This window comes from Miniopterus schreibersii (assembly GCF_964146895.1).
Source record: "Miniopterus schreibersii genome assembly, chromosome: 12".
In the NCBI taxonomy this organism is placed as follows: domain Eukaryota; kingdom Metazoa; phylum Chordata; class Mammalia; order Chiroptera; family Miniopteridae; genus Miniopterus; species Miniopterus schreibersii.
In genome coordinates this window covers 56,843,599-56,867,171 of record NC_138112.1, presented here as the reverse complement: position 1 = coordinate 56,867,171, position 23,573 = coordinate 56,843,599, and the positions used below count along the sequence as shown (strand labels likewise).

Here is a 23,573-nt window from a genome sequence, read left to right as displayed (position 1 = left end):
CAGCCCAGCTTGGGCTTGCTCAGCTGGAAGGAATGTCTTTTGCTCCATGGTGGGATTATTATGACCCATGCCTGAATGCTGTAAATAATAATAATAATAACAATAATAATAATAATAATAATAAATAACTATACTATAGTAGCTAGGGCTTATTGAACACTTAAAATGTGCCAGCTCTGTGCTAATAGTTTTAAATGCATTATCTCAGTCAAGACTCACAGTAACTCTATGAGGCTAATATTATGTCATTTCACAGATGGCCAATCTGAGGCTCAGAGAGGTTAGGTAACTTGTCCAAGGTAACACAGCTTAGTAAGAATTGGAGCTAGAAGAAAATTCAAACTCGGACTGTCTAGCAACAAACCCTGGGAACTTAACCACTTTCTGCTGAGAAGAAGGTATTTGCCAAGGAAGGATGTTGCCCTCAATGGCCTCAAGCCCACCCCCCTTCCATTCATGGTCCAGGCATTCTCCCTGTGCCATCTGGGGCCTCACACCTTTCCCAGGCTTCCCAGAGACTGTAAAATCTTGTGGCCCATTTAATCACGCAGGGACCCTGACTGAGATCCTCTTTCCTTTGTGCCAGAGCAGCCTGAAGCCATCTCTCTTTCTAATATAGCCAAGAGCTCCTTTCAGGATGAAAGAATAGAAAGTCGCCTTCACTTTGCCTCTTCTATAGTACACTTGGGTAGGAATGTTAGTGGTCCCAAAGCTGGGGCACTTTAATTCATGATATTCTTTTAGCCATTAAAACAGATTTATACATCTATACATAGGTACACACATACATACATATACACATACATGTATACATACATACATACAGGATGGGGCAAAAGTAGGTTTGCAGTTGTTCATATGGAAAATAATACAATAATTAATAAATAATAATATAAGATTAAGCTGTTTCACATACTCACAACTGTAAACCTACTTTTGCCCCACCCTGCACTTACAACTATAAATACTCTCTATGACTCAATAAAGTCATTGTATTTTATATTTTGGAAATAAGCTGGTCCATAATTATTCGTGCTTTATCTGAATCAGACCTCAGGCCAAAGAGCACAGTGTGCTCCTCCTGCAAGGGGAAAGATAGACTGGGAGCACTAAGGGCCACAGAGCAGATTTTAGGCAGGGCTTGTGCCTGTGTTCTTTGTCCCCAGCCCCAAGGGACTGGAAGTCAGAGCCATGGTCTGCCATCTTTCCAACTCGTTCATTCATTCAGCCGCACCATCCCCAAGCTGCCACGGAACTGGCTGGTGGTGGGTATTTTTACTCCTCAAACCACAAGAGCAATTAGGCATTTTCAATAATTATTTTGGTGGTGCCAGTGATATCCAGGCCATTCTCAGTCCTTAATCAGTTACCAGCAGGTGAAGTCAAAGCATTTGCTTTAAGGATGTTGCAACAGCTTACCGACTTCCTGTTTCAGTATGACTGTCATTTCAAAAGAAATACACTCCCAAACAGGAGAGAAGAAAACACGTACATGTGAAGTCTCACTGAATGCAATACGGGCGAAATTCATGTTTTCCAAGTGAATCAAAATGTGAATCAAGGTTGGGGAATGTATTTGACCCTCTCGGGATGACATCACAGGTAATTTCACAACCCTGTAATGTGTTTTGAAGTAGACATTTCATGCTCCCAGGGGCAACATCTGAAGTATTATTCCTGGGCTTTCAAGCGTTTTCGTGAGCAGTGATGCAGTATTGGGAGGCCAAGTGTTGATCCATTATAGATACACTTTACTGACTGTAAGCCATTTGGAAATATACATATTATGCTGATCTTTATCATTCTTGGTGCCAGACTCAGACAAGACAAAGATACTGACAGCAGACAGGCACCAAAGTTGATTGAAAGACAAGATTACAGTACACGACCTGCAGGGCCTTTATCAATCCCATTCAGATATGACAAACTAAGAAGAACAGGGCAAGCTTTGAATCTTAGAAGGTCACAGAGCCTTCCAAGACCTCAACAGAAGCCAGGGCTCTCTCTTTTTACCAAAAACCCACATCCACACCTGGTTTTGCAGGTATTTTGTGGGCCCCACGCTTTCCGAAGACCATCCATTGGCCCCTACAGATCTATGGACACCATGGATCTTTAAGAAATCTCTCTTGCCCGGCCAGGCATGGCTCAGCAGTTGAGCATCAACCTAGGATCCAGGAGATCACGGTTTGATTCCCAGTCAGGGCACATGCCCGGGTTGCGGGCTCAATCCCCAGTCAGGGGCATGCAGAAGGCAGCCGATCAATGACGACTCGCTTATCATTGACATTTCTATTTCTCTCTCCCTCTCCCTTCCTCTCTCTGAAATCAATAAAGATATATATATATAAAAGCAAAGAAGTCAACTCCAGTTACCAAACATCCTTAAAAAGAAATCTCTCTTGCACTCAGGTTGGATTGAAATTTAAAGAAGACTTTTTAGTGGAGTTGGGGTTGGGAGACATGGTTATTCCAACCTATAAGAGAAGGCCTGAGAGATTCTATTCTTGCTCTTTTACATGGCTTCGGTGTTGCCTTGTTCCCCTACAGGGACAGCAGGAAGGGCCCCACAGCCCCTCTCCTTCAGTAGCTGAAGTGGGAACCATGCATTCAGGAAGGTCACTCTGGACCTCTGTTTGGCAATGCAATGAAGAAATCATCAAATTTTCTACCACCCTGAACTTCAGCATCTGTCTTCCCACTAACCCCCTTTCTCTATGCTAAAACCAAATGATCCTAAAGCAAGTATAACAAACGAAGACAAAAAAAAAAAAAAAAAACAGACCTCACTTCTTATTATAACCACAGGCCTTTGTAGGTCTTTGAAGGCAGAGGGACTGCAGCATCCATGATTACCCTTATGATGTTTTTTTCCCTCCCTAGCTGAAGAGGCCACACAGGTATTTTTAGTTTGGCTATATACCACCTGTATCCTCATCATCCAAGGAGAGGTTAAACTTGAAGTTTCCTGGGATCCCACCCAAGATCTCTGGATCAGGATCTACATTTCTAAGAACCTCCCTTAACCAATCCTTAAGCACTCTCACAGGTAAGAACTTCTGGTCATAGGTTCACCTACTTGCCTTCCCTCATTTCCCACAGTAAGACAACCAAATCCAGGGGATATCAGTCTTGAAGGAAACATCCTTGAATGCCAGGAAATCTTTGAAAAGTCAGAGACAACACATTCAATCCGGAGAACTCAAGCTCCAATCTGTCTGTGCAGATTCTATAACCATGTTATTTGCCAACGTGAAATAAAGCAGTTCCTAAGGCTCGGTACCACCAAACTGGGGAATTCAACAACGCTCAGCTACTTATAGGTATGAGTCTCTGAACCCTCAACAAACAAACCCGCCTCAGAACACAGCCTTTGCAGAGGGATTTTATGATGGTTACTCCTACGAAGAGAATCTCGTGGCTGGCTGAGTCACCCCTTACCTGATCCCACCCCCACCTTAGCCCTTCAAAAGGTTACTTAACCAGCCTAGATTTTAGGCTTCATACCCAGGAAAACTGGTGTCTTAGCTCTTAACCTTCAGTGGAGAAAAATTATCATCAAAAAATTCTTTTCATGCTACTATAAATATTTATCAATTGCTATATATATATATATATATATATATATATATATATATATATATACACACACACACACACACACACACACATATATATATCTCGATATATCATGTCCACTAGATGCTGGGCACTGTGCTGGGCGCTGGGGACAAATCACGACACTGCCCTGACTGGTAGACCATTCAGCAAGGACACCACTTCCAAATAATAGTAGCTCTCTACAATGTCATCCAAACTCAGTCCCCACCGGAGTGGAGCAAGAGCAGACAGAGACAGGCAACCTGCTCTGGCATTTGGAAATGACCAACCTTGAAAAGAACTTCAACTACGTTTAAAAGCAGGATGGATCTTCTTCTTTCTGGCAACCCCATGCCCTTGCCTTCACAGGAAACCCTTACGATGACATCAAGTTGGCAGGCAGGGTAATGCCCCTGAGTTTCACAAAGCAGCCTTGGCCAAAACCAATCTCCACTCGGGCAGAATAAAGCCATTGGCTGTCTGGATGGCTGAACGTCTGTCCCTGAGACAATGGTGTGTTTATGTGTAGGAGGGTTGTTAACATAAAACCCACCGTAAGCAGAGCTGTTAATTCAGTTGCTGGCAGGGGCTTCTGTTATCTTCTGAATGCCTCCTGGAGGGTTTAAGCCCTACCTTTTCATTTGAGTTGGCAGCAGAGGTATTTTTTTGCACCTGTTGCTCTGCTCCGATAACAACCAGTTAAGCATTGATTTGTTGGAAAATAAACAGAAAAAAGCAAAGAAAGGCATCTGCCCAAACAGCCTGAGCTGGTTTGACTGAGCACTCATGCCAATTTGTTTTTCCTATAAAAACCAAAAAAATACCAAAACCAACACACACATACACAAACCCTGCATTTTCAGTTTGGATGCTACCCTCCCACTCCCTCAGAAATAAGAGGGAATCGAGTAGGCCAGCCAGAGCTGGTAGGGCCTAGAGGCCAGAAGATACTGTATTTTTCCATTGGCTAGCTCTGTGGCAGCCCTGAGGGGTGTCCAAGATCTGCAGAATGACATGGCCGGCCTCCAGCCAGGCCAGGTTAAGATCACGAATCAGATTAACAAGGGCAGAGAAGGGGTTGCTGGGACATGATCAAAACCAAACCACACTCTTCCAAACTGTTGACTTCCGAAAGTCAATATGGTTCAGGGAGTAGGTGTGGTCTATGGGCTACCTCCTAAAACAGAGACTCAGAGCGCCTGAATCTCAGTCTGGCCTCTCCCATAGACCTCCTACATCCAGCCTTGGGCAAACAGAATAATTTAAAAACCCTTGTCCCCAGACCATAGCTTTTCCACGGGGGAAATGAGGCCACCCATACCTACCTCAAAGGCGAGCTGTGCAGACTCACTCATGTCCCACCAAGTGACTTGAGGTGGAAAGGACCTAAGCTCAAGGTGTGATTTCTGCAGTAATCCAAGCATCACCACACTCTCATTTCTCATCACTTTGTCAATAGCACATGATGAGCTCAAGCCCAAAAGGGCCACAAAGAGCTAAACAAATCACTCAAATGGAGATCATGACAACACTAATTAAGCAATAGCATCATCACCCAGCCTCCAACACACACAAAACAGAAGCCTCTTAATATCTCGTTTTAAGCTTTGAGAAGAAAGCACAGGGCGTGGGCAATGCCCGATGCTCCCCTAGATGACTGCCTTCCCACAGCTGTCTCTGAGCCGTTGGCCTTCATCACCACCAGACCACTGGCTTAATGGGGGGTCAGGGCAGTGGGGAAATGCCTCAGAAATGCCTGCTTCTCAAGGAGCATTAGGAACAGGGTGTTCCGACAGGAGAGGGATGTGGCTGGCTGAGCATTCCCAAGCATTCTTGTCATGAACAGGGCAGGGAGTGGAGTGCCTCAGAACCAAATTGGGCAGCCAGAAAAATAAAAGATTTAACAACACCCTCAGTTGATTGAAAAATAAATAAGACCAACTGCACTGGAATGCAGAAAGGGTGGAGGGAGGTAAGAGTGGGGATTGGAGCCAAGGAGGGGTTGAGATGGACTGGGACAATGGATTTGACCATTTGGAGATTCAAGATTCTTCCCAAGAAAAGCCCATGATGCTCCAGCTAAGGAAAGGTTGACAGCCACCAATTTGGAATCTCACAGGCTGCATAATTACAAAACAGCAACTTAAACCATGACAGTGATGATAGTTCATATTTATTAAGCATTCACAATGTGCTAGGAATTGAGCTAAGCTTGACATGAATGATCCCATTTAGTCCTTACAATAACTCTGGACAGTGGTACTAATGTTATCCTCATTTTATAGATGAAGAAGCACAGAGAGTTTAAGCAGCTTACCCAAAGACACAGAGCTAGTAAATGAACTGGATTTATTAGAATAAATATGTTGGAGGGGAGAGTGCAGCATAGTTCTTTGTAGCTTTGAAAATGGATCCTTGTATTTCTAAAGAGGAGGAGGGAGATGTCTCTTAGTATTTCAAACTTTCATTTTGGCAATTGAGATTCCTTTAAGTACAGCTCCCATAATTTCTTCCCTAAATGTGAATAGGAGACATACCAGTCATCCTGGTGCCCCAGCATGAAGGTTCCCTTTAGCATACATCAGTGCAGATGCTACAAAAGCACTATTTCATGGCCACTCAAACCCATCCATCAAAACTTCAGTCTGGCTCCCTGCTGAAAGCCCCAGATTGACTCAGGGGTTAAGCTCGGCTGCCTGAAGCCACCTCAGACTTATTAGCCGTGATAAAAGAGCAGTTATTATTACTGAAAAGTTAAGGGGAAACTAGGGCTTCTTTGGAAAAGCACCTGATGTCTGAGCTGTCACACGTCCTGATGACAGACCTGCCATGTTGTGGACATCACACCAACGAGAGAAAGACTGCGGAGGTGTCTTCCTGGGAGCCTGAATTCCATCACTCTGACAAATAAACCCAGGAAATTTCTCACCCTCTTCCACCAAGTCCATGATTCAAACCTTGGAACTATTTGTAAAAATTTAGCCGTAAACCACAGACAGAACCTCAGAAGCCTTATTCCATTATTACCTTTGTAGCTTAGGAAGCAAATGATATCTGATTTTTTTACAAATTAGATGATCTCCTATTTAGAAGAAAAAATTAGGGTTTTCTTTTTGTACCAATAATCATTAAATGACAGCAGGGGAAAAAGCTTGAGTTTCTTTTTAGTGCCTTCCTAAAAGAATGATAGACGTGGCGCACTGCGTCCCACTTTCCCTTCCAGAACACACTGCTCTGCCTCTCTGAGCTCACTGGTCTACGCACTAAGCCCTCTGGAAAATAAAAAATGCAAAGGGAATACAGTCAATAATGTTGTAATAACTATGTACGGTGTCAGGTGGGTACTAGACTTATTGGGGGCATTACTTTATAAGGTATATAAAGGTCTGACCACTATGTTGTACACCTGAAACTAATATACTATTGTATGCCAACTGTAATTGAAAATTTTTAATTATTTTTAAAACTGAGAAAAAAATATCTGCAAGGCAAGCAACTCCTTACCAGAAAGGTTTTCCAAGGAATCAAATTCCTTCCAGCTATTCTCCCATTCCTCCAGTTGGTTCAGAGGAAATCTCTGGAGCTCTAACAAAATTAGAAAGCTCACCAGCTCAGAAACAACAGCATCCTGCTGGCCAGGCCTCAGCTCTCCCCCAGAGCCCAGCCAGATGGGGAAGATAAGAGGGAGCAGGGGGCTGGCTCTCCACCCGAGCGGCCAGCGGCCCGGCATCGGGAGTCATCATGTTCGAACCATTTCAGCACATCCAGAGGCAGGCCCAGCTACGCAATTTGCAGGGCTCGGTGCAAACGAAAAATGCAGGGCCCCTTGCTCAAAATGTGTGAAGAATTTCAAGGCAGAAACAACAGAGCATGAATCCGAGCCCAGGCTCTTTCGAAGTGAGGGGCCCTATGTGACTGTACAGCCTACACTCAGGACACTGACCCTGTCTGGGGGCTGGGCCCCACTGTTGCCTTCACCCGCACCAGTCATCACCGCAGGGGACAGGAGGAGAATCTTTTCTGTCTTTGCGCCATGAGCAACTATCTGAAGTAGTTGGGAAAATGAAACAAAAGATGACACTGAACATGCATGTCAAGGCAACTGGCTCACAGCAGGCCCTCAACAAATGTTAGCTAATATTACCATTATTATTATTGCTATTGCCATTACTTTCATTATGCCAACTCTAAAGCTACCCGTAAGCAGGAGCAATGGACGGAAAACACATATTCTATTTGGATAGAGATCGTCCACTAGCTCATGCTGTTCAGACGTCTCTTCGTTAGCTTTACGCGAGACAATGCTCTGAATTAGGAGTTCCCTTTTATTTACACCATGGACCCATACTGAAGCCCAATGAGACCTATGTACTCCTCCTCAATATATTTTTAAATGATAAAATAAAATATATAAGATTAGAAAGTTTCTATTGAAGTACAATGACCAAAACACTTTTTAAAATAAATGCCTGATATAATAATATATGTACTTCTTTATTAAGGCATAAAATAAGATTATCTAGTACAGGTCTAATAACCTCCATGAAATATAGATAGTGGTGAGTGTCACTATTTTGAGACAATTTGAAACAAGTGTAATGGGATAGGAACATGCCCGTAACTTCTCTAGGTGACAGTCACAGTTACAGCTAATGCTCTAATGCTACTGTGGAGTTTTGCTTACAATCATATTGAAAGAAAATGTTAAGTTTTAGTTAGGTTACTAAAAGTGAAAACAATTTTCTTCAAATCCAAGTTCACAAATTCCCTGAATTCTCTCCTTGGACAACAAGAGACCCTTGGATCCCAGATTAGGAACCCGTCCTGTTTTATTAACAGCAAAAACTGCTTGTTCAACTCAAATAGCTTCTAGAAACCATTTCCATGTGGCCAGAAGCCTCATTTGAACGAATTACAGGAGGCAGACCCCATAGTGTCTTGGCATAAGTAGTAGGAATTTTTTTCAAAGCCTCTAGAACACCTAGGATAATGCCTTAGCTGCAGTGAGCAGTAGATACCTGGAAACACTCCTAAGAATTTTAGGGGTGGGCAATGTGAACTGCCTGGAGGGGGATCAGTTTCTTCTGGAGGCTCCTACAGGCCAGGCATCCAGACACAGGGATAGGAACGAGCTGTGTGCCTGCCCCAGATCTTCTCAGAACTCCCACAGGTTGTGGTTTGCAGCCAGCTCAAGACAAGGCTGTTTGGAGGTCCCATCTCCCTGCCAACCACCTTCCCCAGTGAAAACCTACAGCATTTCTTTCTCAAGATCGCAATGCAGAGTCAATGCTGATCGTTTCGAAGAACAAAATCCCAGAATTATTCATCTACTTGGATCCAACAGAGACTCACTGAAAACACTCATGTTGAGGATTTATCTTCAATTTCCACTCCATATATTACCAATTATTTACTCACAAGCATTTGTCTAGGTGCTTTCAAATTCTATGTGTAATTTATTCCTGACAACAGTCCTGTGCAAGTGTCATTAACCTCATTTTCCAGGTGAGGAAACTTAGATTCTAGGGCTCATATAACTCACTCAGAGTCATGCAGCTACCCACTGGCAGAGTCAAATTTGAACCCAGGTATCCTGAATCTAAACCTAATGTTCTTTGTACCCAGGCAACCAAAGCCCGTAGCCTCCTGGCCCTTTAATACACAAACAAAGCCTGCCCTTCATCTTCATCCCTCAACCCATCACCTTCTGACCAGTGGAGTCACAATGTGATCTAAGTGCTTCTAATTTTACATGTGGACATAATTGAGGCCGAGGCTGAATTTGGGCCAAATCTAATGCCCACTGCAAAGGCCAAGTAAGTCTTGTCAGTAGTCGGCATGCAGACAAGGCTGAAGATAACCTCGCCTTTCAGACCTCACTTACCTGAACCACCAGAATATACCATTATCCCCACTGAGGGGATTATTTAAAGGGTTCCTAAGAGGGATCCCAAAATAATCTCTGAGACAGCCATATTCTCCAAGATCCATTGTCATATACAAAAAATAGGACACCTTCGTCATATCCTAAGAAAGACTATTCAGACTTTTGGAAGAAGTTTAAACATCAGGCTGATAAAGAGCTGGAGGGGTGACAGAAAGTTCTCAAATCCATAATTGGGCAAATGAGGGCCAGTCTCCAAAATTGTTTATTTTGTGTCTGTAAAACAGAGTGAGGGGAAGTGGCAGAACATGAAATTTTAAGTTCACCACAATCACAACAATATCACAGAAAGAGTGTATGTAGACAAGGTGATACAAAAGTAAAAATCAGTAGTTGCGTTAACATAGTGGGGTTAAGGAGGTGGTCATTAGTCTAATAATCAAAATATAATAGGTGCTGGGGCTCCTTTTTATTTCAGCTTTGTTTTCCTCAGAACGCATGTTTTGAACGCACCCAAGCTGGTTGTGTTTTAAATAAATAGGCAGATACTTTTAAAAGCAATTAAGACGCTTCAGCAAAAGGAAGGAAAGGGGGTTCTGACGGTCAGGGTGTGGAAGAAGACTGGGGGGGAAAAAGATAATGTGAATCTGATGAACTGGAACCAGGGGCCCAGCCCTGTAAAAACAAGGGGCCCAGCCCTGTAAAACAAACTGGAGACAGTGTGGTTAGGTGCTAGTGAAATCAAATTTTAAAAGAGTATTTTTACAGGGTGTCTCTTTTAAAACAAGGCCAATTAAAACCCTGGGAGCCTCTTTAAATAGGCCACCCTGCTTGACCCTGTTGCAAAGTCTGGTTGCTCCAGACATAGGCTGAGGCCCTCTGAGAACACCAGAGTCTCCAGGTTGGCTACCCAGTGGCTCAGCTAGTCATGCGCCCCTTCTGCTCCCCATAGGGTCTTCCTCTAGAAAAAACGAGTCCCTGTCCATCCCATAGATTCAATAATTCATGGACTGTCAGTCAAGCGAGCTGACTAGTGCCACACAAACTGAGTCAGCCCCATGAGTGTCTGAATGCTCACTTTTCAATAGACTGCTTTGGTGTTTTATAGAAGACGTCATTAGAGTGCCTACTCGTGTACACCAACTGCTCCCTGTGGTCACAAAACAGTCAGCTTCATCCACTTCTACACTCCCACCAACTTTGGGAACAGGAGACAAATTGATAAAGATGGGATGTTGTCATGGGAGCAGGCTCGAACACCCCCAATAAAGGCTCCAGGTATCTGACCTTACTTAGTACCTCTACCAGCTATATCCCTTAGCCAAAATTCTGAAGACCCCAAGGAAGCCATCTAAGGCTCCTACTGACTGTCTATCCTGTCTCATCCTTAGGAGGGCATCTCCCACCCCATTCTCAGCTTTCACAGACTCCAGGTAAACCTGCTGACCTCTAGGCAGAGCTGGTTGTCCCCGGTCATCAGAATCTGAGGGTTGAAATGAATCTTAAAGCCAATCAGATTCAAATCCCTTTGTCCAGATGAGGAAACTAAATGCCAGAGAGGTGGGGTGTGTAGTTCTGAGCACGTAGCTTTGCCGGAGCTAGAAAACCAGGTCTTCTTACTACCAGCCCTGGGCGCTGTCCTGCATATGGCCTTGTCCACATTGTGCTCAATCACTCAAAAGGGGAATCTGAAATTCTTCAGGGAAAATTCTTAAAGAAATATGTTTTTTCCCCTTCTGAAGTCTAATAAATTTTTTATCAAATAACTCTGAGGGATCCATAGAAATTTCTACTCCAGTACATCTGAGTTTCCTGACACCAATGTTATTCAGCTTGAATGTATGTCAGATTCTAATATTAGCGTCAGTCTCCCCACCACCCTGTTTGTTTCCTGCACAGCTTAATAGTCTGACCCTTTAAAACCCTGTCCAATTTAAATAAACAGAGTTGTTACGTGTTTCTAATAAAAGCACAATTGCCTGCTCCTTAGGAAAAATTATATTCTTTAAAATCTTAGTATTAAAAACTAAATCAGAAAACATTAAATAGAGTTTATCTTTCCCATCTCTGCAGTTATTTAACAGATTTCAGAGAATCCTGGCACGATATGGCTGCCATCCTGACCGTCCTCAGATGACAGTCTCCACCGCAGCTTCGCCTTACCCACTCGGTCGGTTACCAGGTAATGAAACCAGGGTGAGAACACGTGGTCTCTAAAGACCAAGCCTGCAGCAGAGTCCATGCCTCTCGACCAGGGCCCCACCCACAACAGAAATGACTGTCACTTTAATTCTACCAGAAAGCCATCTTTACAAGGGAAATGGGCTGAAACACAGCAAAACGGTGTCACCAAAAAATCAGGTTCCAACTTTATATCTGGTTCCTTAAAACTGTGGCATCGCTTCTCTAGTGTGTTACCAGGCTCTCCCATGGCATTCTTGGTGCTCGCCCCACCCAGAGGTCTTTGAAAATCACATTTGTTTGAAAGGACTTAGAAATGACTCCATCTCGGAGCGGGGGGCGCAAACAACTTAATGACCTGTATAAACCTCTGTCTGTCCTTGATGCTTTAACATTGAACAAGGTTCTTATGCTGGGCTTTTAGAAAAGCCAAATGGTCTAAAGAACACAACCCAGGGCTAAAATCCCCTAATTTGGAGGCGGGGGTGAGGAATACGAGGAGGAAACAAAGCATTACCAGATTCACAAAAGCTAAATTCTACTTTTTAGCAGGGAACTTTGGCCCAAAGCACTCACATTCTGACCTGAGACCTGATAGGAATTCCTTCTAGTTTCCAATTAGCTAATTGAATGCAGTTGAATAAATATTTTAACCTCTCAGTTTTCATTTTGTCTCAGTCTCTCAAGGTGTCAAAAAGATATTAAATGAGAATCTAGGTAGCCCAGCCAGGCGAGGCTCAGCGGTTGAGCGTTGACCCAGGATCCTGGGCTGAGGGCTCGATCTCCAGTCCGGGGTGTGCAGGAGGCAGTTGATCAATGATGACTCTCTCATCACTGATGTTTCTCTCTCTCTCTCTCTTCCTCTCCGCCTTTCTCTCTCTGAAATCAATGAAGACATATTTTTTAAAAAATAAAAAATAAAAATAAATTTAAAAAAGAGGATCTGGGTAAAGTTGGTGAATTAATGGGAGCATTACATGGAATCATAAGTGTGAAGGAACAAGGTTTCCCAGAGGTCCAGAAAGGCTCAAGGCATTTCCATTTTGGGGAACTTACAATATATTTTTTTAAAAATAAATAATTATGTCAGAAAAGGGTTGTTTGAATTTAACAAACAGATGCTTATGAACACAAAAGAAAATATATAACTGAATTTGAGATCTTTTGTACACATGGCACCCAGATCGAAGGCATCACCCTGCCCACAACCACCCTGAGAAGGTCCTGTCTGTGCTGCCACCTTGAACAGTAACATGAGAACTTACAGCTCAGTGATTCCCTCAAAGTTACTTCCTTTTAAATGCCTTTGTAAAATACTTTGGAAACATGAAAAAGGATTGTCTCCATTATATTTATTTCTTCAAATGTGATTACAAACTTCCAAATGACCCTCATTTCACGTTTCATCGTTGTTTTTAACATCCATCCACTTAAGCCATTAGCAATTGGCGTGGAAGCAACGTGATCCTACAGGACTTCAGATTAAAAAATTCAATTAATGAGTTATTTTATAGTCTCAGAATTCTAGGTCTCAAAAGGAGGACAAGTGGGGCCTTCTTCAAACTCTAAGTATAGCTATTAATGTCACACTTACAATCTCTTAACAGCCTTTTCTGATAGCATTGCTTATCCATGCAATTCATCCTAATAACACGACTTCATCTCTCCTATTGGAAATTGGCTCTTCCCTTGACCTCTGTGGAATTAGCACACAGACACTCATGATCCCCAACTACCTTTTTATACATGGAAAGGTTCTATCTGAACATATCCTCACATCCATATCTGCAGAATCAACTCCTGAATTAGACCTGCCATCAGAAAGTCCTCAGAATCCAAACACTCCCTCTCTGCCTACTCCTCAGGTAAATACCCAGCAGAGACACCTGTGCCCTTAGACTCACAGAATTTTGCGCTTCATCTTAAAAAGACACATCTCCCACAGTACAGGGAGTACACTAAATCTTAGCAAAGACAGGTGTCGAAAATGTCACTTTCCCAGCTCGGTGTTGTTATTTACCAACAAGATTAATTCTCTCCTGTTCCCAGCTGCATGCACCCTGGGGCCAATATTTCTCCATGGTGTCCAAACAAAATCAAGAGTCCCTGACTTAGAAGGCATTTGGTGCTGCTGACTCACGTCTGCCCGTGTGGTCATAGCAGTCCATTATGGAACAAACAAAAGGTTATTTTGTCACTTTGCGATATGGTGAAACTCTTTGCCAAATTTTTTTTTCCTGGACAAAGTCATTTTTAGGTGTGCAGCTCTCCTCAATGCCCTTGCCTACCGGGGCTGCCTGACCACTTTTTCCAGTGTGAATGTGAACATCCTTGCTTATTTCCAACCATTTTCCAACACCAGAATATACTAAAAATGACTCTGCCTTTCCCTATAACTGAGTCACAAAAATTACCAACAGAAGACACCTCTATAAAGCTAGAGCATGAACCCCAACAGCTATTGATCCAACCAGTTCTTCACTGACTTAGCTGCCTATTTGGTTCAGAATTCAACCCAGGGAAATGGCTTTGTCACACAGATAGGGGGAAAACAGGGCCTTTTAAATTCACAGTGACTGAAAGTCCAGACTCAGTGCAGGGGATTCACAGATAACATCCAAAGCAGCCCAACTGCCCCCCAAAATACAATTCTATTGAGACCCAGTGAGGTAAGCACAGGCGAGGCGAGCTTCCTTCCTGCCTGCTGCCTCCCGGAGTCTACTTTAGTTTCATCTGACTCAAGGCAGGCTTCTCCTTCCACTCAGGTGGTTGAATTCCAGAGTCAAAAGAAGGTTTAAAAAGAAGGACTTACCTCATTTACTAAAGATTCTGGGTGGGAAATCCAATAGCTGTGGCTAATGGAGGGGAGGCAGCATGCAGCTCTCACACCAGCTCCGATGGCGATGGGGAACCAAGGGTGTTATCACGTCTGAGCCCGCATCAGAGTGAAGATAAATGCCTATGACAATAATTTTAAATCATTTTGTAAGATGTTAAGCAATAAGCCACCAACCGGGAATTCCCTAAGTCACTTCCCCCTCTTCTGATTGGCTGCCGGGCCCTTTAAAAAAATAAAATAAAGGATTACAAACATTGGCTCATTTGCATTTGGCCAACTCACACGTTAGTGTTCAAACAGAACAGGTCTAACCAGGTTATGCCTGTGTCTCAGGAACAGAGACAACCTATTAATGAATGAGGAATTGATTTAGTGGTGACTGTTCTTTTCAGCTTAGAGGCTGTTTCAGGGGGAAAGTACCTATGTGCTCCCCAAAGCCGCCATCGGGGAGAACCTAAAAGTAAAGTGAGCAGAAATTCACATCTGGAGGAGACGATGGTGTAGGGAGTGACGTCTGTCTCGTGTACTAACCTATACTTAGTCCCCTCTGCTTCGGCATCAAGATCTTTGCCCTGGCTATGCAGGTACCAGGTTCTGAAGGGGCTCCCAGACAGGTGGCCCACACACAACATAGGTTCTCTTGTTAGACACCACAGTTGCCTGTTTGATAGTGGCCCTTGGCAATTTCAATGGACTTTGAAAAGCCAGTCTCCCCTGGGCCCAAGTAAGATCCTTGGAAGAAAATTTAAAGGGAGGGTCCCAGGAGAGGGGATCCCCTCTAAGTCATTCAGGTGAAATAGCCGGATTATCCAGGTTCTTCCTCTTGACACTTACATGGTCGTTTTAACTATCAACACTCCCTATAGGAGCTACAGAGAAAAATAACAAGATGCTAAAACCAAAAATAAAGTAACACAGTTTGGCCCTAGCCAGTCTGGCTCAGTGGTTAGAGTACTGGCCTATGGACTGAGCGGTTCTGGGTTCAGTTCCTGCAAAGGGCAAGTACCTCGGTTGCAGGCTCAATCCCCTGCAGGTCAGCACATGAACAGGAGGCAGCCAATTGATGTCTCTCTCTCACATTGATGTTTCTCCCTCTCTCTCCCTTCTGCTCTCTCTGGAAAACAATGGAAAAGATATCGAGTGGGGATTAAAAAACAAAAACAACAGCGAAGTTTGGGCAAAAGCCCCCCGGGGAGGCTCTATGGGTTTTAAATGCCTAAGCAATCTTCATCCCTTGGGACAAGGGCCTGCCTCACTGGGTCACCAGTACACACCCACCCACACAGGTGAGGGACTGTTTCTGGCAAGGAAAAGTTCCCTCCCCTAACCATTAACTTTCTCTCAGGTCTTTCTGGCCGCTGGCCTGGCATGAGCTAAGCATCCAAGCAGATTTCTTTAACTCACAGGCCACCCCTCTGTGGGAGAAGAAAGGGAAATTGAGTTTTGACAAAGAGCCTGTGATTAAAACCAAGAAGTTCCTTGTGGGAAAAAGAAAAGTCTGTATATGGGCAAAGGCTGAATCGAACTAAAAGTAAGCGGTTGTTAAGTCAAGGTGAGTGAGCAGTAGTAACATTCCTTTCTTGCTTGTTTGCCCAGCTTATGCAGCATGAATGCCAAGGGCTCTGAAGGTAGAGAAGACTTGGTGGAAGGGCAGGGGTGGGATTGGTAGGGCCTTGGAACTCAGGCAGGTATGGAAGAGTTTTGAGGTTTGGGAGTCCTACTTAGAGAGGCTCTAAAAAGCCCCTCTACCTCTCTACCTTCGCTAAATATTCCCCACCATTCCCTCTCTTCAATCTTGTATTTCCCAAGGGCCTTGTTAAAATGTAAATGTCTGATAAAAACAGTAAATGTCATTATGGCCCATTATCACATTAGCCCCAATTAGTCTATCAACTCCAGATCTGAGAGCAGGGCCCTGAAGGAACGGCCACGTGAAGTGTTGGTTGTGTTTTGTTTTTTTGCTTAATGATGAATCAGGAGTAGCAACTGAAGTAACAACTCCACCTACTAAGGGGTGTGTGTGTGTGTGTGTGTGTGTGTGTGTGTGTGTGTGTGTGTGTGTTGGGGAGGCAGGGTATTACTAGTGCCAGTGGGACTCCTCTACAGCTTTGTCCGAGATTAACCTGGAGACAGCAGAGGGGACAGGGGGAGGTGGATAGGGGTTGTGTGGTCAAGAGGTGATGAACTTCAAAAGCAACTCCAGAAGTGACATCAGTCTCTGGGCCAGTGCCAATCACCTTTAATTATAAGCCCTTTATTTTCTAGCTGAAAAATTCCAGTTACATCTCCATTTCTTTATCCATCTTATCCTGCCCACTTTAGATCAGAGGACAACTCCGTTAAGACACTCTTAGGAGAGTCATTTTGGAACGGTGGAGACAAAAGAGGATGGAAAGATGTCACCTCATACTCATGAGCCACTGTATTTGTGGAGTCTTTATACATAGAAAGTACTTAACAATGTGTCTGGTGTTTAGTGGGTACTTACCATTGGTTCCCTTCCTTGGGACTTAGTTGAACATCCCAGACAGAAGAAAAACAAAAATAACACCCACACCCCCCACAAACTAGATTTTTAGATTTGTGGCATGCATAGAGAAATTCCTTCAGAGTATGTATGTGTGAGGTCAACTTCCACAAGACAGCACTTGCATCAATATAGATGAGAGAGAGAGGTAGATGATAGATGATAGATAGATAGATAGATAGATAGATAGATAGATAGATAGATAATAGATAGATAGATAGATATAGATAGATGATTGATGATGGATGATATAGATAGATAGATAGATAGATAGATAGATAGATAGATAGATAGATAATAGATAGATAGATAGATAGATGATAGATAGATAGATAGATAGATAGATAGATAGATAGATAGATAGATAGATAGATAATAGAAATTCTGGTATTTAACTGAGAATGCTAAAAGTTGGATTTGATGCTGAGGCCTTCTATTGCAAGAGTCTCAAATATTCAAACATGTTTCTCATGCATAAGAAGTTTAAAAGTATAACCACAAAAATAGCAAACACACCAGAGCCTTTATATGAACACGTGGTTAGTTTCCTAAAAATCATAACCTTCTCGAGTAGGAATGAGGCAAGAGCCTCATTACCATGTCAGACCTCCAACCCTAGAATAGATTGCACTTGTCCCAGGATCCCAGGATTCTCTGGGAGACTGATAAAAGCACAGGGAAGGAAAAGTAGAAAAATCCAGTGATGAGACAAAGCTAGTTGCCTGGGTTTTATGGGCAAGAAGACTTGAGAGAGGCAAAGCAGCTTGCTCTCAGGCCAAGATCAAGAAAACAGTGGGAATTGGAACCAACTCTACAGACCCAAGTGCTCTGCATAGAAATCTTCCTGATCTTCCCTATAGGTTAAGGCCCTACCACTGCCTCAGACCCGCACAAAATCATGGAGGATTTGAATGGATTCTGATGCTGGCTCCCAAGGAGGAAAAGGGGATGGAGCAAACCAGGCGAGGTTGTGTGCAGCAGCCTGGGGACCCTGCTTTTGGTTGAATTGTCTACCAGCAGATATACATCACAGAACCAAAGAAGCCCAGAGACCTTAATTTCCAAATCAAGGCCAAGGCAAAGAATCACTCTGAGCCAAGCATCAAGCCCTAAGGGGTCTGAGCCTTCACACCAACACAGGTTGTGGTTACAAGGTTAATTAGAGTGGTATGCTTGCTTTGCAAGAAAGAGGGTGCTCGCTTACTTTACACAGCGCCTTTTATTTATTTGTGTTTTTTTTGAAAACATATCTTTATTGATTTCAGAGAAAGGAAGGGAGAGGGAGAGAGAGAGAGATAGAAACATCAATGATGAGAGAGTCATTGATCGGCTGCCTTCTGCACACCCCCGACTGGGGATGGAGCCTGCAACCCAGGCATGTGCCCTGACCGGGAATCGAACCCCGATCTCCTGGATCCCAGGTCGATGCTCAACTGCTGAGCCACGCCCGGCCGGGCCACACACTTGCTTTCAAAAATAAACATCGGGCTTCTAAAAGGTGCTGTGTGGCCCGGCCGGGCGTGGCTCAGCAGTTGAGCATCGACCCGGGATCCAGGAGATCGGGGTTCGATTCCCGGTCAGGGCACATGCCTCGGTTGCAGGCTAGGCAGCCGATCAATGACTCTCTCATCATTGATGTTTCTATCTCTCTCTCTCCCTCTCCCTTCCTCTCTCTAAAATCAATAAATACATATTTTTAAAAAAGAAAGCAAGTGTGTGTTTATATATGTTTCTGTCTATCATCCCCTCCTGATGACATGGAGTTACCTCCAGGGCAGAACATGACAACTATTTAGTGAGAGCCACATAAGGATATTACTGTAGATTGACAGGAACAAAAACCTCTGCCTAGTGTGGGGGAAGGGATTGCATAGAGCAGAATATTATCATCAATTACCTTGGATAGAGTCAAATAAGGAATTAAGGCTAACGAATATAATCTTGCCTCTTACCCTCCATTCCCCCGCACCACTAAAAGCCACATGATCAAAATCTTTAGATTTGGGCTTAGATTAGATTCCTGAAGCTCTTCAAATCCTCTTAGGAGAAGCATAGCATCTGAAGGTGGCACCTGAGTTCTCTTAGGGAGGTCTGACGTTGACGGCTGTCCTAACAGATTTGCATGGCACCCTCTGATTGTGTCTCTGCCATCACATCTGTGCCTACACGTTGAGCAAATCCTCTGCCAGTGGCACACACCACCGAATTGCTGAGGTGGGGGACGATCTCGGTGCTGGAGTGGAGGGGGGCGGCTCACTGTTTTGGGAAACACACCCACAATCTTAATATGTCCCTAGTCTTACCTATGTACCAGGGATTACTTTTCTGAACTCTCTTTTACATTTGTTATTCTCAAGACACCTGCATTCACGCCTAACTTAACTGGCCCTGTGCTATCCCTTCTGCCTCACTGATATCTTTTCCTGGCCTTATCTTTTCTCACAAATGGCTGTAGACGGTGCCCTGACTTAATGCCAACTTCATTCTCAGGGCTTCAGGATGGCTCATTTCTCAGTCTTGGGGGGAAGGGGGGACACCAGGCAAAAGTTGGCCTCTTCTAAGCAAACTTCCTGTAGCCAGTATTTTCTCCTTTGTGTGTGGAGAAGGGTTTCTTATAATTATAGCGAGGCGGCCGCAGCCTTCTTTAGCCGGCCGCCCTCCCCTTACCCACAGCCACTGAGCCTTTTCTGCTATAGCGTCCTTTGGACTCTGTGTCCTTGCTCCAACCCAGTGGAGCATCAGAATCACTTTTTACAAGTTCAGGTTCCTGAGTTCCTCCCCACACCTGCCAAATTGGCACCTCAAGGGTTGGGGTGATGGCAGAGACAATAACCAGTTTCGTGTCCGTCACCATCCAGTTAGATGGCGTGGACTCCCACATCACTCCACTCCTGATAACCCAGGAGACTTGGCTCTTATCGCCCCAGGAGACATTTTAATTGAGCCAGCTTTGGGTGAGGGTCTCAGTGTCTGGGCTCTTTCACCCAGAGACTATGCAAGATAGCAAACTCTCAGGCCTAACTAGAAACTGTGTAAAATTACCATCTAAATGTCTAATTATTTGGGAGAACCTGTGGTATTGGAAAACTAGGGGCGCTCAGAACCTATTTCTTCACCCTAAAAAACAAGCTGTCTCAGCTTCCTCAGAAATAGCCTGTGTGGTAGAAAGGACACTGGACAGTGTTTTGAAGCTGGACAGATCAGGGCAAACTTGTCACATTTACTAAAAATTTAAGTCTCAGTTTCCCCACCTGTTTATTGGAGATATGAATGCTCTCAGTGAGTCATTTAGATAGTTAAATGAGAGACTGCATAAAGCATTTGCAGAGTGCCTGGCACTTGGTGGACTCTTGGGAAATGTTTACTCTCTCCTGCAAGTATGGATCTTGAATCCCAAGAGACTCCCTCAACAATGTATGAAGTTACCTCCGGGTGGTTAGATTACTACATGTTTCAAATATAGAATAAAAGAAGGGATAAAACTGGAAAAGTTCTAGGAAAAAGGAAGAGTAATAATGACCCTTCACATTTATTAAGCTTTAACCATGGCCTAGTCACTAGACTAAGGATTTAGCCTGCATCACCTCGTTTAATCCTTGCCAAACCCCATCAGAAAGGTACCAATATCATTCTCACTTTCCAGATGAGGAATCAAATCGGAGCCTCATAGGCCTGATAAGTAACTTGGCCAAGGTCACACAGTGCAGCAAGTGGCCGGAGCTCAGACCAAAGGTAGTGTCATTCCAAAAGAAGATTTCTTAACCACAACCCTCTTCAAAAAAGAGAAGCTTAACAGCTTGTTACAATTTGGACTACATATCTTACACAGACATAGAAAACCAAGCTGAGTTCTGGAAAGCAATTAGAAACGTAAATGTTTCTTAGAATACTGAGATTGTAAAGTTGAAAAAAAATCTGAAATAGGCAACCAGGTGTGTGGTGGGTCTTCTAGGATAGTCTTCAGCCCCTGCCCTTCAACATCAAATATTTAAAAAGTTAAATGTTCAGAATAAGAATTGAGGGGAAACCCACTGGAAGAAGTTGTGACTTGGTCTTGCCTGGGAAGTCATGTGGCTCTTTTGAAATAAAGGTCACCCTGTTGCACACACCCCATGCCCCCCAGGCCTAAGAGCACTGGGCAGGCTAAATACCACAGTGAGAAACCCTTCAGCATCTGGATCCAGAAACAGCAGAGGAACAGAGCAAAGAGATGAAGTGATGATAAAGGCATTAAATATGAAGGTTGAGGGCAGTCGTGGAACCTAGTTGGGGGTGGGGCTTGCCCCCCACCAAATCAGTTTCTCAATCCCCATTTTTCATAAGCAATTGAGAGTGTCTCAAGAAAATGTAAAATGACCATCAACCAGGCTCTGCGCCTAAATGCCCTCCAGATAGAAATCGAATTTTGGACCGGATCATGCCTCTGGAAATAATGCATCTAGAAACCTCCTAGAAATGATATCCAAGAGTTAACAAGCACACCCCCTGGGATTATGCAAAAAAGCCTCATTTGCATAAATAAATTATCCATTCATTCCATTCAAAACATATGCACCTGCACATTGGTGGAATGTCAAGAAAGAAGCCCTTGGAATTATTTCTGAATAATTCCATATTTGGGGGAAATCCAGATGAAATCTCCCCACATGTATTATGGCATGTGTATGATTTTTCTCCCCTCTCTCTCCCCCACCCCCATTCTTGGTGACCACATGGGAGTTCAGGGTTTAGAATTAGTCAATCTGCCTTCCTGAACCAGGACTGCATACCCAGGAGGCCCATTCTGAGACCTAGTTTCCTTTATGACAGTGCCCCAGGAAAGTTTTATGAGAATCCTGATTTAAGGTTGGCGGTCACTAGCTTTGAAATTCTGGGAACCAAAAAATATTGTGTAGTTGGGTGTACAGTAAAAGTGAAAAAGGAACTCCCCTGCAAACCAAACCCCAAATCTACAGAGTAGGTTCATCTGAAAACTTCTCCTGGGAGGACAGCCCTGCTGTGAAAGGGACCAGCCACAGTCTACCCCTTCCTTACAGTGGAAAACAAAGAGGCCCTTGAGCTGTTATGCTGGGAAGAATGGGAGATGGAGGGCAAGGGACGGGAGCCACCCGACAAGGTGAGTATGCATGAAGAACATGGTCAGCTCGCTGTGGACTTTTCCCATCATCACTTCAAGACTTCAAAGTCTACCCAGGGTTTACGGCTCTCCAATTCACCAGCTTGTGGTTCTCCAAGGGTTGCCAAGACCGCTAGAGCAGAAAACTTCAGGGAGTCGAACCTTAGATCTCACAATTATATGTGGTTGTGGTGGAGGAGGGGTAGCTTTGGCAAACATCTGACATTTGCTAATCCATTTTCTTTCCAGCTTGGCAGGTCACCTTAACTTGGAAGCTGGGAAAAATAGGCTTATTAGTGGATGGGTTGATTCTCTGTGAACTTGAGCCTTGGCTGGGGGTAACTCTCATTGAACAACCAGGTAAGATAAGTCTAGGAAGCCGCAGCGCTGTGCCAACATGAACCCGCTCACCAGGCATCCAGGCCCACCGCAGGTCACTTCATGGCCCAGAGCCCCCCTCGGAGTGGACTGTTCATTCCCCTACCTGCAGATCCTCTCCACCCCACAGAGCTGTGGGCAGCAGCGCCAGGAGGGGGCAGAGTTGCTGGGAAAGGGGGTAAAGTGAGACCAAGAAGGAAAGAGACACGGGGGGGGAGGGGGCAGTTTCTGCGTATTTTGTCCTAATGCCCACAGAGAGGCTATAAAATGCCTGCAAAACTCACCTTGGTAATGTCTCTTATCATAGCCACAATTGTACCAGAATTTTGTACTTACACTCCCACTCCTCATGCTGGCTGCCTTCTCAAAAAGCAGCTAGATCATCCTCCTCTTCACAAATCTTTGCCAGTTCCCTGTTCCTTGGGGCTGTGTTCCTCAGAGGGAAGTACACCTACCAAGGCTGTTACGCAAGAGGATTTTAAATGCAGTTAATAATTTTATTTGAACGGCGATATAGTTTTGATGTGAAAACAAACTTAGTAAAGTAAAACAGAGAATCGATGTGAAAATCATTAAGTAAATACTAGAGGTGGGTACACAGTCATAACAAAAATAGTGGTGATAAAATTTGAAATTTTGGAAACAGTGGTTCGCAGACAGATAGTGCAAACTCCATGAGGATGTGCCACTCAATGGTCCTGCACCAGCTGTTCTGCACCCACATCCTAAGTCCCCTGGGCTCCAACTGTACCTCATAAGGCACACCCCAGACATAGTGGACCCAGATCGTTTCTGCACCTGTATCACCTGCTTACCTGCTTCCTGCTTGTCCCACCCCATGGACTGTCCTTTCCCGTCTTGCTCACTGCAACCCAACCCATTTTTCCATTCAGTCTTCCCCAATTACTTCATCAGAACTCAAATCTCCCAGAACGGTTTGTTGGAACTGGCAACCATCCCATAGTCAACATCCTACAAATGTTTATTGAGCTTCTACCATGTGCCAGATGCTATGCCAAGAGACAAGGATTCAGCCACAGAAGGGAAA

The 23,573-nt window shown here is 44.1% G+C and overlaps 1 protein-coding gene across 1 annotated transcript in view; it reads right to left on the bottom strand.

The window, feature by feature from the left end:
- EHF (ETS homologous factor) overlaps positions 1–14,714 on the bottom strand; it is a 38,321-nt gene extending 23,607 nt beyond the window's left edge. Inside the window, exon 1 of the mRNA XM_081154382.1 lies at positions 14,478–14,714. The gene's annotated coding sequence lies outside the window, so the exon portion shown is untranslated. The remainder of the gene's footprint in view (positions 1–14,477) is intronic.
- Positions 14,715–23,573: the final 8,859 nt, after the last annotated feature.